Source organism: Adelges cooleyi, unplaced genomic scaffold, assembly GCF_023614345.1.
Source record: "Adelges cooleyi isolate 19-005CV unplaced genomic scaffold, UGA_ACOO_1.1 ACOO_flye_CR_arks_rails_tigmint_CR_PRNA_21, whole genome shotgun sequence".
NCBI lineage: Eukaryota > Metazoa > Arthropoda > Insecta > Hemiptera > Adelgidae > Adelges > Adelges cooleyi.
Window position 1 is genome coordinate 7,814,466 of NW_026095871.1, and position 12,335 is coordinate 7,826,800.

The 12,335-nt window shown below is 33.3% G+C and overlaps 1 protein-coding gene across 3 annotated transcripts in view; it reads left to right on the top strand.

Annotated features, from left to right (window-relative positions):
- The window catches only part of LOC126834910 (protein qui-1), a 104,582-nt gene that overhangs the window by 20,674 nt on the left and 71,573 nt on the right, over positions 1-12,335 (top strand). For 2 of the 3 annotated variants that reach the window (XM_050567132.1, XM_050567134.1), the window contains exon 2: positions 1,375-1,398. The exons of the other annotated variant lie outside the window; for it this stretch is intronic. The gene's annotated coding sequence lies outside the window, so the exon portion shown is untranslated. The remainder of the gene's footprint in view (positions 1-1,374; positions 1,399-12,335) is intronic. 3 annotated transcript variants of the gene reach the window in all.

The following is a 12,335-nucleotide window of genomic DNA, read 5'->3' on the forward strand; positions in this document are numbered from 1 at the left end:
AAAAGTATGAGCTGTTTTACATACCTAAAGCAATTTATTGAGATAATTTAAAATCGTTTTGGCCGTTTCCTTTTTTGACCGTCAATTTTAGAAGGAAGGATATAGAAACACATAGCAGTGTGTCTTAAGGAACAAACTCCATAACTTACCTAAGTTAATGCTCTTGGACGCCTTTACAGTATTGTATTACTATTAGTATTCATTATTTACAACGGGGCCGAACTATTATACCCACAAAGAGGGGTAACCAACAACTCTTGCTATACCGCCGTGGAAAGCGGTCGGGTGTGTATACACTATTGTGTAATCTCCAATGAATTAAGCATTCGGATATTCCAAACAAGGTATAGTATATTATAATAATCAGCTTGTTCGGCGCCACTGATTATTTATGCGACAAAACAAATTTTATACAGAGGCACATAATACCCATAGTACTGGTTAACGGAAAGTCTGCGATAAAGTATCCTAAACAAACCACCCGGCACGTTACAAACGGATCCAATAAACCGTTCTAACGTTGTTTGAACGGCGTTAACCGTATTATTGTATACATCCAAGTGCAAGTGCGATGAACTCCAAAAAAAAAAAAAGCTAATAAACTACTCGCCGAACGGCACAACAATATATTAGCAGCTAGTACTGTACTTACGCCGACCGAATCCGAGCTGATAAATAACGGATAATAAATTAATAAGTCTTAGGCGGATCATTCCCGAACAGTGAATGTGTTTTTTTTTTCCAGAACCCGGTGAAACGCCAGGGGCGGGTTTCACTGTTGAAATTGCCTCGCAAAAGTTGTACGGATTTCCGCATTTATTCATTCTACTTGAACTTTACCCGTTTGACGTAAACTTTTCGTTTTAACAGAGAAAATACGACCAGTTGTATTTGAGTTGAGCGTCGGCTTTAATATAGTAGTCTCTGTTCGGGATCTCTGCCGAGGTAGGAAGAAGCCGCTCACAATTTCTCATAACAGCTTCTAAGAACGCATGTACACGCAAAAATATTTATAACATAAAAACAAGTTGTTCTTCAGAACATACTTAGTAATATAATATGATAACCAGCGCGACGTATTAAGCTGTTAGGGTAATTGAGTTAATATTACAGGTATTACGTTACAGTTTTTATCTAGTTTTTTGTCATTCTTAAAATAACCATCATTTTAAGTATCAAGTTACAAGCTTGTAACTGTTATAGCTTGTTTAAAAATACATATATCGTAGAGGTAGAAAATATTGAAAAACGTTTCTATCTGAATAAAAATAAACGTGTACCTAATCCTGTTTTGATAATTAAAAAAGTTGGATATAACAAAAAATGTTTTTAAAAACAAATATTAATTGCATTTTTGTTTTTTTTTTGTTTTAGTGATTCCTGAACCGAGACAATTATGTAAGTAATTAAATATTTTTCAATAGTTTTTCAAAAACAGTTAATTCAAATCCTATACACGTGTAAATTATATTTTTAAAAACCGTACATAAGTAACATAGTTCCTTGCAATAAGGACAACAATATGTTATATTGGTTATTTTAATATTATAAGGGCTATACCATGTACACAAAAATAATTAATAGTACCTATACATATTTTATAGTATTCGTATTAGTTAGTTTGACAATATTACATAAATTATAATAATATATGAAACATTTGTCCTTATAAGACCTTTCTTTTAACAAACAACTTAAATTTTATAAATAGCATTTTTTCTAAGAATTGTGACATAAGTTTCCCAAACTTTTTGTTACTTTAAAAACAGGCACTGTAAAATGAATTAATTACACTAAGTTTGTAAACAAGAACTTAGGAAGTTCTTGAAAACGTTAGGCTACTATTTTTATATATGTTACAATCAATACCTTTAAACACAATATAACCACAATATCGTTTAATGAGGGATTTTCATAAGTAATTCATACTTTTATGTGCTTTTAAATTTTAATTGATACTAAATCATATTTACAGAAACTTTTTTTAAACCATAAATATTTTTAGTCAACACCAAGGTACTGTTTTATTTAAAAAAAACGTACAAAAAATTAGCCAATTTGATCGAAGTCATTGTTTTAGTTATTTAATAATACTATATATTATTAAATCATATTTTAAATTTTAATATTGGTTTTCAGATTAAAACTATACATAGGTATTCCATATATATTATATTGAACATAATATTTTTAATAAAACACATAATTGTACAAATTAATTACTTCTCAGCTTTGTATAGAGACTAAGGTATCATAACAAAATGTATAAGGACCCGAGTGGAAAAATATGAGTCATTTTTCAGAGAACTCTTTTATGAGATCCTTACGTTAAGTAGGTAGCTTAAATTATAAATATTTAATGACTTCCCGAGAATGTTTTTAATATTCATCAATTTTATTTTAATAATTTTATGCAAAATGAAATATGTCGTAGAATTGCGTTTAAAAACTTTAGACACCATACACTTTACTATGTAGCATTTGTTTATTTTTCGCTACATACCTCTTTGTCTCGACTACTTTTATGTGTTAACCAAATAAAATAATTTCCGTCGGCGAACGCATTTTGCCGAGCCATAACCGATCAAAACCGCAATGTGATGTGCATAATATAATATTACAGGAACGTTTGCAAATTAAAAAAAAAACATATAACTATAACCGATACAAAGTGGATGGATGGTGTTTCGCGTGGGCTTTATAATAATAATTACAAAATGTGCGTTTGGCCGGCCTATTCATCGAAGGCACGATGGTAGTTATTCATATTATTATTACACGCTGACACTCCCACAATAGCGTAGAAACAATAACCGCAGTAGGCGCTAATGGAACGAAATTACACTTGCAGATTCTCGAAGACCGAAATAACTAGTCCTTTATAATATATATTTAAAGTCACTTGATTTAGTAAATATTGAGTAAACGTGTAATATTATGTTAACATACTATAGGGACGTCGTTGCGTTCGGTCTGCTTAAAGGTGTGAAAATATTATTAGTGTGTCTACTACCCGACGGATTTGTAATTGTTGCCTTCGCGTGCAATCACCGTCGGTCCGGGCTCGACGTCATCCACTTTACACTTAGATACATAACATATTAAACCCTTCTCGAGTAAGTAACAAACAGACACGCAAACAGATTTACATCCGAAACCGTTAAGTGCTGCGAATCGCACAGTTTCGGCGAAAGGGTACAAGTTTGTAAAGTGCACCGTCCGTTTTACCTGGCCGTTAAAGTTTCACGAGCAAGATACATGAAGTTAAATTAAACGTCAATCATACAATTGTACATAAATCATCATCCTCTCACTCTCTCTCTCTCCTTGTCCTATGTTTCTCCGGATTCAATTTGGAAATTTAACGTTTTATATATGTACATATTATGCAGATTGTCTTTGAAACCGTACCGGACACTTGTCAAAGTGTCAGTTGCCTACGACCCTTGTTCTGTTCTGTAATGATTGCGTTACCGATGGAACACCATTGTAGTACACAACAGTATATTATTGTCAAATACACGTGTACAATGAAAAAAAAAATTAGACATGTCGACAATTGACAATTGTACATTTATCTTCTTTTTTTTTTTTACTCTTCCGAAGTGACAGGAAGCAGACGAGACAACGGTAAAGTTGCGTTTGGTAAAATATTAAATTAATTTATTATTATCATTAACATCCCTCGCTGTGGATGGAACACTAATACACATTATTTTAGCATGGTTGTACATAAATCACGATTCGCGCGATCGAATAGCAGATAATAATATGCGCTTCTTGAAAACATTTACCGGATAACCGCCGGCAACGAGATAGAATGTTCATTGTTCGTGAGTCTTCAACCGTGAACTCGGATAACAGCTATTCATACACATGTAGGTACATTTTTGCAAACAGGTACACCGTACGAAAACCGATTAAAATGCAAATCAAATACGTTATTAATTTTTATTTTTGGGTAGTCAGCAACTGCGCCAATTATAATCGGTGGGAGGAGGATATGGGGGATAGATCCCATCCCTTAAACTTTCATAGTTAATTTATCTGTATTTCTATTACTTTTAAGTAGGTACATCTGTTTTTAAACTATTCTAAAAAGGCCAATGGAGATAGGATCTATCAAAAGGTATTTGTTTTTCAAATAATATCTTCATACATTCGTACGGTTTACTTTGTTTCGGCACGGGGTAAAATTAATCAATTTGTTTTAATTTTCTACGACCTGTCTCGTTGGTCTTGTTTATGCCGACACAAACATACATCGAGATTTGACGGAGAGACTATGTTAAAAAGCCAACATTGCTTTAACGTTAATAGCAAAGACATGATAATATATCATTTTGAAAATTTCTCGTTGTTATTTTAATTATTATTATTATCAGTAGTAGTATTACTGTTGCTATCATCATCACATATCTAGCCGCCCAACTGCTTATGAACGAAACCGAAAAGTTGGCGCTCTTTGTTTGAATATATTATGCTGTGGTGTGTTCAAAGACACGCTAGTGGCCTTTATTACTTTTGTTACGGTTTCGAGGGGGAAACCGCTTGAAACGCAAAAAAAAAGTGCTCCCATAGTGATCCGAAGTCACTTAAGTCTTGTTTTATGTATTCAGTTTTACACTTCCAAAAAGTGTAACGGCCCGGTTCGAGTTTCCACTTGTGTTCGACCTAATTTAAATCAAGCATAAATCCAAAATGGTGTTGGACGATAAAAGTCGAGATTCCCTTTGGCTTTTATTTTTAGGGCTATTTTTTCATTGGTTGTTTTTTTTCCTATTAACTTATACAATCGTTTTATGAAACTGAAAATTGAATTTTCCATCGTTGTAGAAAAGCGTCACACGATTAATTCACAGAACTAGGCTACTGTTGTTTCCATAACAGTCGTTAAGTCGAGTAGTGAATAAATTCAGTATAACTATATTTAAAAAAAAAATTAAATTATATAAACACAACGCTTTGTCTTGGTATTTCTTATGTAACCTCGACAAAAATGCTTGGTTATATTTGCTTATATAATAATAGTATTTTAAAATAATTACTTTGAAACATCAATGATCCAACAGTTTTTTGTAACTCGAATAAGAAATATTCTATTTTTGTTCACGGTAAAAGTGTATTTTACTATTATATCAAATACGTAAAACAAGTTAGCAGTAATAAATAATTGGCTAGTTATAATATAAAAACAAATATTTAACAGTGTAATTAACCCTTGTAATACAATATAGTGTTCAGACCGTTATATTATTATAGTCAGGCATAAGGTATGATACTGAAACGCAACTCCTTAGAATACTGTGATATGGCCTATAGCAGACGCCGTCTTCTGGATAATAATGTCACAAAATTATAATAGTAAAAAAAATATATTGTTCGTTATTTTGAAAATTTAGTTTTATAACTTTTGCAAGCCAAGTATGAAAATGTATACATAATAATATTATATCTATATTATGTATGTGTATACGAATTTGCCACCAACTATTTGAAATGCATCATCTTGAATTCGGCAAGCAATGTATATTATTAATTGTGGTCGAGACGTGGAAACACCATTAATTGAATTACTAATGAGCTTATGAATTATACTTCGGCAATGGTGTTGAAGTTTCGCGGTAAATCAGCGTTTGCGTTGGTATAGCGCTACAGAACTTACCAAACTTTACACTTAAATAAACTTCTATCAAACAGAATATATCCTAAGTACATTTCACCGGGGTAACTCATCACTCAAACTACTACGTAATTGGGTTTAAAACAATATATATGCGTTTTCGACCTTCTTGTTTGTCAACACGTGACGTCAGCTAGACAGCAAAAACATTTCTGACCTGCCAGAAAATCTGCCACTAATTATTATCATATCTTTAGTCAATTTTGAGTACAGCTTGCATCCGGCTGTCGAAACGAATCAATAAAGCGTAAGCATGCAGTGTATGAACTATTATTATAAAAAAAACCAAAAGGAATTGAAAATAATTATAAAATAAACATTCCCAGACAACATTCCTTATAAAAATGTACCTATTACATTGTTCACACACCGACCCAACATTGATCTACAATTATAAACATTATGTATATTTTTTCAACTAGTGTATTATTGTGGTATGAATAATTTGATTGTGAACACACTACAACAGCTATTTTGCTACCTTGTGTTTCTTTGTAAGGCACATCTATGTAAACGAGTAACGCTGTGGATTACAAGTAGCTATAACCTCGATAATCGCGTTTGCATTTGATAATAATCAAAGTTCATCAAAATCGAACGTCGAACTTTCACAACGTTTCGGGGGCCAATAAGTCAAACGTTTTTCAAACTTGAGTAATTGCATTTTTTCGTGTGAAAATTGCGTGTTGCGTGCAAATTGCGAATTAATATGATGTCAAAAAAAAAAGATAAGAGTGCGAGTTTGTACGGCGTTATGCATATGCGCTTTAAACATTTTAATTATACAATATTACCTGACAAAAAGCTTCGTGTACAAAATTAATAACGACCCGGCAACGGCGAGTGTGTAGCAGACAACCATTTACACTGACCTCGGCTGAAAGCGCACCCGTGTACATCCTAATAATAAATGCTCCCGTGCAAATGAATATTCATAAAATAGGTAGACTTGACGGTTAATTTTTATTTAAAAAAAATAGGGGTTCGAAACGGAGATCGACGGATACAAGAATTAAAATTATTGTTTTAAATAAACGTTATAAATCTATATGGCTATATACACAATATATTCAGATTTCAGTTGGGTTTCTAATTCTGAGAGCAAAGGTCGGCGACTCAAAAAATTTAGGGTTGAAGAGATTTAAAATAGTCGGAAGTAGTGACAGGAAATATGAAATTATTGCAGCCTGGTGATGTTAATTAGTTTAGTTACACAAAGTAAAATGTAAATATTGTGGTGGACTTCACCGCCAACTCCCAACAACAAAACTATATTTTTTATTAACGGATAGGTTACCGAGGTAGTCATAGAGGTATATCGGGTATATGGACTTTGCCGGACGGATTTTCCCACTAACCGCAATAATACTATTATTAAGAGTCGTCGGAAAAGCCCCCAGGCCTTTTTTTATATTCGCTAAAGATAAATTCGACTCGCGTGTCCCCGGTTTATTATACTGCCGGTAGTCTATCATATATAAGTATGACATTTTTTGCGAGCCGAGTGTAAAAATATAAAATGGATATTATACTCCCACTCATCGCGTTAAAAAAACCCGCATGAACGTCGGTGTAATTGACTGCATCGACTTGCTGTAGCATTTTTTTTCCTTGTGCCGTCAAAAGCCGTTTCGAATTTCCATTCTCCGCCGAGTAGCTTGCAGGTAAAAAAGCAACTAAAAAAAAAAAAATACACTGTTTTTTTTGCACACACTATTATTACCCTACGACGAGACGATATTTTAGTCTCGGTGTGCGTCTCGGTTGTAGACTACTTAGCCGTAGAAGGGGGATGTTAAGCCCCCCCCCAAGAATTTTCTTTAATTTCTTAATAGTACAATACTTGTCTACCTCGTGAAAATATATAGATTTTCTACGTTCAAGATAGAAAAAGTTTACTTTTCTTTTTTTTTTTGAAAAAATAATACACTAAATGAAATTCCAACGCCAAGCTTTGACAATACAATTTTCAATTATCTACAAAATTATCTTTCACCGTAAATGTAATCTTTAATTGTGTTTTTGAAGCACAATTCGTGTGATGTGTGCAAGATTCCACCAAGGCAGTGGAGGGGAGGATTTAGTACATTTTTATGGCAAACTTCGAGAAGAGAACAATCAAAAATAACCGAAAGAAATTTAATATGTGTGTATAATATTTCGGGTTTTTTCAATTATGAATGACAGTTATGTAACACACGTCACAGTTGTTCTTAAAATATAATAAGAGTATTTTATAAGACCGAATTATTGCTACGCTATTATGATAAATATTACATTTAGATGTACACGTTGTAAATCGTGTGGCTTAAATAGATGCATAAAAAAAGAGGTGGATTAGGTTTGAATATTGGCCGGATGTGGGAGAAAATTTACTTGACAATATGTTCATAATATCTGCAAATGCTGCAGACCATCCCGTTGAAAATATAGTGACAATAAAAAACACATGTATATATATGTGTATTATACTACCGCTTTGACGGATAAAAGCGGTGCTGAGTGTTTCGTTTGACCGGAAGTGACGGTCTGTGCTTGTGTCGATATTGGGAAACGCGACGACGACGGAAAGAGATCAATTTGCGGAAGTAGGTGTATGTAGGTACAAAGCATATAGACGACACGTTTGTAAACCAGCAAAGTGCATACTATATACTAACACTGGTAATATATATATGTATAAACGTATGCGTATTATAAATGTGTTCGGTGACAATGATCGATGATCCGACGCCGCGAACGAATAGCCAACGATTGCGGTAATAAATCCCCCGGTTGTCTACAAGCCGAGCTCGGCACGGGTCGAAGGATATATTATTATTGTTATTATTATTATTTATATTATTTTGGACCGAACAAAACCGCCTAGGGACGTCTCGTTACCGCTACCGCGTCGTGTCGGTAATGTCCGAGTTTTATCATTGCTTCGTCTCCCCTCAATCTTATTCTTATTCTGCGCCGCTGGAATTTATTTCGCTTTTATCTCGTACAATTTATGCGGATCCACAGAAAGCCTATATAGTACATATTATTATATATGTACACATTGATCGGTTGCCATCACGCCGCGATAACGATCCACACGCGCTATTGTTGGATCCTTCGAAATTGAAAAGTTCCTCCGCGGGTCTTTGAGCCGTGATCGAGTGCTTCTGTTGTTGGCCGGCACGTCTACCGCGGTCGAACCATTATATAAACCGCATACGAATAGGTTAATAGGTCAGACAGACCGACTGGTACAAAAGGGAAAATTCCAAAGTACAAAACGTAGACCTGCACCGAATTCCCGAGTACGCCTTGATTATATTCTATTACGTTTTTTTATTAGAAAAAAATTCACTAATAAAAAATGAACGTCAAACCACCCAACCCGTTTGTTTATATCTCGTCCAGTTTATCTCACCATCTGGCCACCGTTACAGTTTAAAAGTTTTAGGGGTCAGCAAAGTGAAGAGGCACTGCTAACTTATGAATGGCTGCGGGGAAAAAAGATCAATGTAAATTTTTTTTGAAAATGAGACTTTGGTATCAAATTATTTGTATTGATGTATTGTATCGTTTATGCGCTCGAACCAGGGGAAAAAAACAAATTAGTCGAGAGTAACGACCGCCGAAAGTTTAGGCATACAGGCAAAATGTATTACGTTTTGAAATTAAAAACATGATTTTCTCAGAATATTAAAAAATTGACATTGATCTTTTTTCTCCGCAGTCCTTCATATTTTTTTAGACGTTGTATTCAAAATTGAGCAATACAGTTTTTATAAAAACAAAATGTTGTTGAAATTTAATTTACTCTTAACAATGACCAATATTAGACTAATATTAAATAAAAAATAGTGATACCGACTAATATTATTAGTCGGTATCACTATTTTCATTTATTCTACAATTACAATATAATACATTTATCAAAAATTTATCTTTTTTTTAGTATTTTCTAGAGCGCTACAAAACTTTTGAAACTTAAACGGGAACGTATTTAAACTCTTTAAATTATGAATAATTTTCCGAAAATGTTGACTGATCGATAACCAGTTTTAGACTTCTAGAAAACAAAAACATAACAATTTCAATATTTTCTGACATACCTAACCTCAAATATCTCCAAGAAGAACTATAAAATTATAATATATCAACCTAAAAGAGAGTGTCTTAACTTTAATAGGTAATCGTATCCAGCCGAAATTAACATTAAAAAAAAAAAATACCGAGCAAACAATAAACAAAAGACGTTTGCCCCCCCCCCCCCCAACGCCAAAGCGGCAGTTGATGGACGTTATTTTTTAATTTTTTTTTTTCACTAGGATTAAGTCGAGTGACGGCGGACGATTTTCGGTCATTGTAAGGGTGTATTATTTTTTTCCCCCATATAAACGGCGCCGTTTTCAATTTTCATATAGACTTACACTATAGCGCGACCCAGTGGGTTCTTGTCACGTTCCACGGCAGCCGGATCACGTATACAGCTGTGTGCCCTAACCGCGGCACAACGACTCTAACAACTCTCACACGAGGTGCAAATAACATTTTGTTATCGCCAAACACTGCGAGTACGTATGAAAATAATAATAATATAATCCCCGTGACGTGCTTTCTTTGTTGAAAAGTCCACGCGGAGACGACGACGTCTCGCTTGGAAACTTTGATAACGTTCGCTTTGCCAATACAAATTTGGAACTAAAAGTACACGAATATAATATATTAGAGTATACTCGACAAATCAGTACAAATAAACGTTAACACCGATTGAATTTTCTTCTAATGCATTTTTATTTGTCCGGTCTGTGTGCAACGACGGTCAGACTATATTATCACATTCCAGTCGATGTACGGGGGCACGTTAATTAATTATTTTTGCACACAAACTATGGATGGACAAACAAAAAAGGAAAAAACACCGGCAAACATTTGACTTTTTATACAATAGAGTAAACATTTGCACGACCGAAAATAAATTATTAGCTGATGAATGCGTGCACCGTTTGTTACGTTCATACACGGTTTACATCAATGCATAAAGTTAACTTTTTTTAATACTTTTAATTTTTTAATCATTAAACAAAATATTATAGTACCATAATATTATTGTTTAAATCCTACCCAGGTGCACGTTAAAGCTACTGCCGAGTGTGTACGTTTAATTAATAACAAATACTAATTTTGACAGCAAGACAAACAATCAAACAAAATAGAATACTCGAAACGCAAACAAACCGTGAGCTTTGGTTTTTTAATTGACGCGTGGCGCTTGTCAGTCGAAATATGATGAAGTCGTATATTTCCCAAGTAATAATATACAAATACGTCGCCACTGTTTATCGTATTCGGTTAACCGTGGTTGTGCTGTCTTTATAAAAAAAAATATTGTTCGGAATTAAAACCCGTTTGGTTTAAAAATAGCATTATTGTTATCCGCATCAGGTTAGGCCATACTTGGGGATGGGGAGGGGCAGAGGGTCTATGGTGTGTTTTACGTCATGGCTTTTTATACTTTGTTTTGGACATCTCACGAAAAAAAAAATTCTAGCTACGGACTTGGTGGGTTGTAGAAATCAACTACAAAGAGCTGTCAAGCTAGTTCAAAACCAATTTAATATTATATTATTGTAAAGTTGAGCCTTAGAATGGCAGCTTAACACGGGTATTGAACAATATTTCACTAAGTTGAAATCTTGAAGTTCATATGATGGTGGTAGACGATTAAGAAGTGTAAAAATACATTTTTAGTTGTGAATAATTAGAAATAATTAAAAAATGAATAATTTTATTCACAAATATAATTTTTATTCATGCAATGATATATAAAAATAATTGTTTAATATAACTCCATATCGTCAACCTATTTAGCAATGGGCGTAACTCCAAACCGTTTAATTTATTCAATTTATTTTATCACGCATTTCATGGAATAAAACACTGAAAAATATAATATAATATAATATTATACCAGCCGACGCATAGTTTTTTTTTCTTTTAAATAGTGTAATTTTGAAAATTGATTTTTTTGGTGATACGTTCTTTGCTAAACAGGCTGACGATATAAATAAGATATTTTTAATTTGAACACTTAAAAAACGAATTTTTATCTATTATTACAATCTTGAAACCTGTTTACCTAAAATAATTATTTTATAAAAAAAAAATTAAAGCTCCGTGTCAACACAAAAACAGAGTGATTCATTAATAACCGCAAGAAAGGCTTATTAAAAATATATTTAATACACCTACCCACACGCCGTTCGTGTTTTATTAGACCGCGAAAATACTGCAATCCTACCCCGTTGTATTATTTTTTTGATAAGATATATATGTATCTGTATAATAATGACGTCATAACACCTACACCGTCGTGCTTAGTTTAAGAATAAAAACGCTTTAACCAGACATTTTCTAGTCCTCGCGAAATAACGCAGGTCGAGTAGGTAGTTAAATTCTTTGAAAACTTTTATTTACACACCAAACGGTTTCCTAATGATATTAGACATGCCATGTTGAGAAATGATGGTTTTAAACGTATAAATAAAATGTGCAATATTTGTTTGGTGTTTCAAAAACGCATCAGACAAATTATATTGTTTAAATTTTAACTGTGTTATTAGTATTTGATATCCTGCAAAAAAAAAAAAATGTAGTATTTTTAAGTATTTCA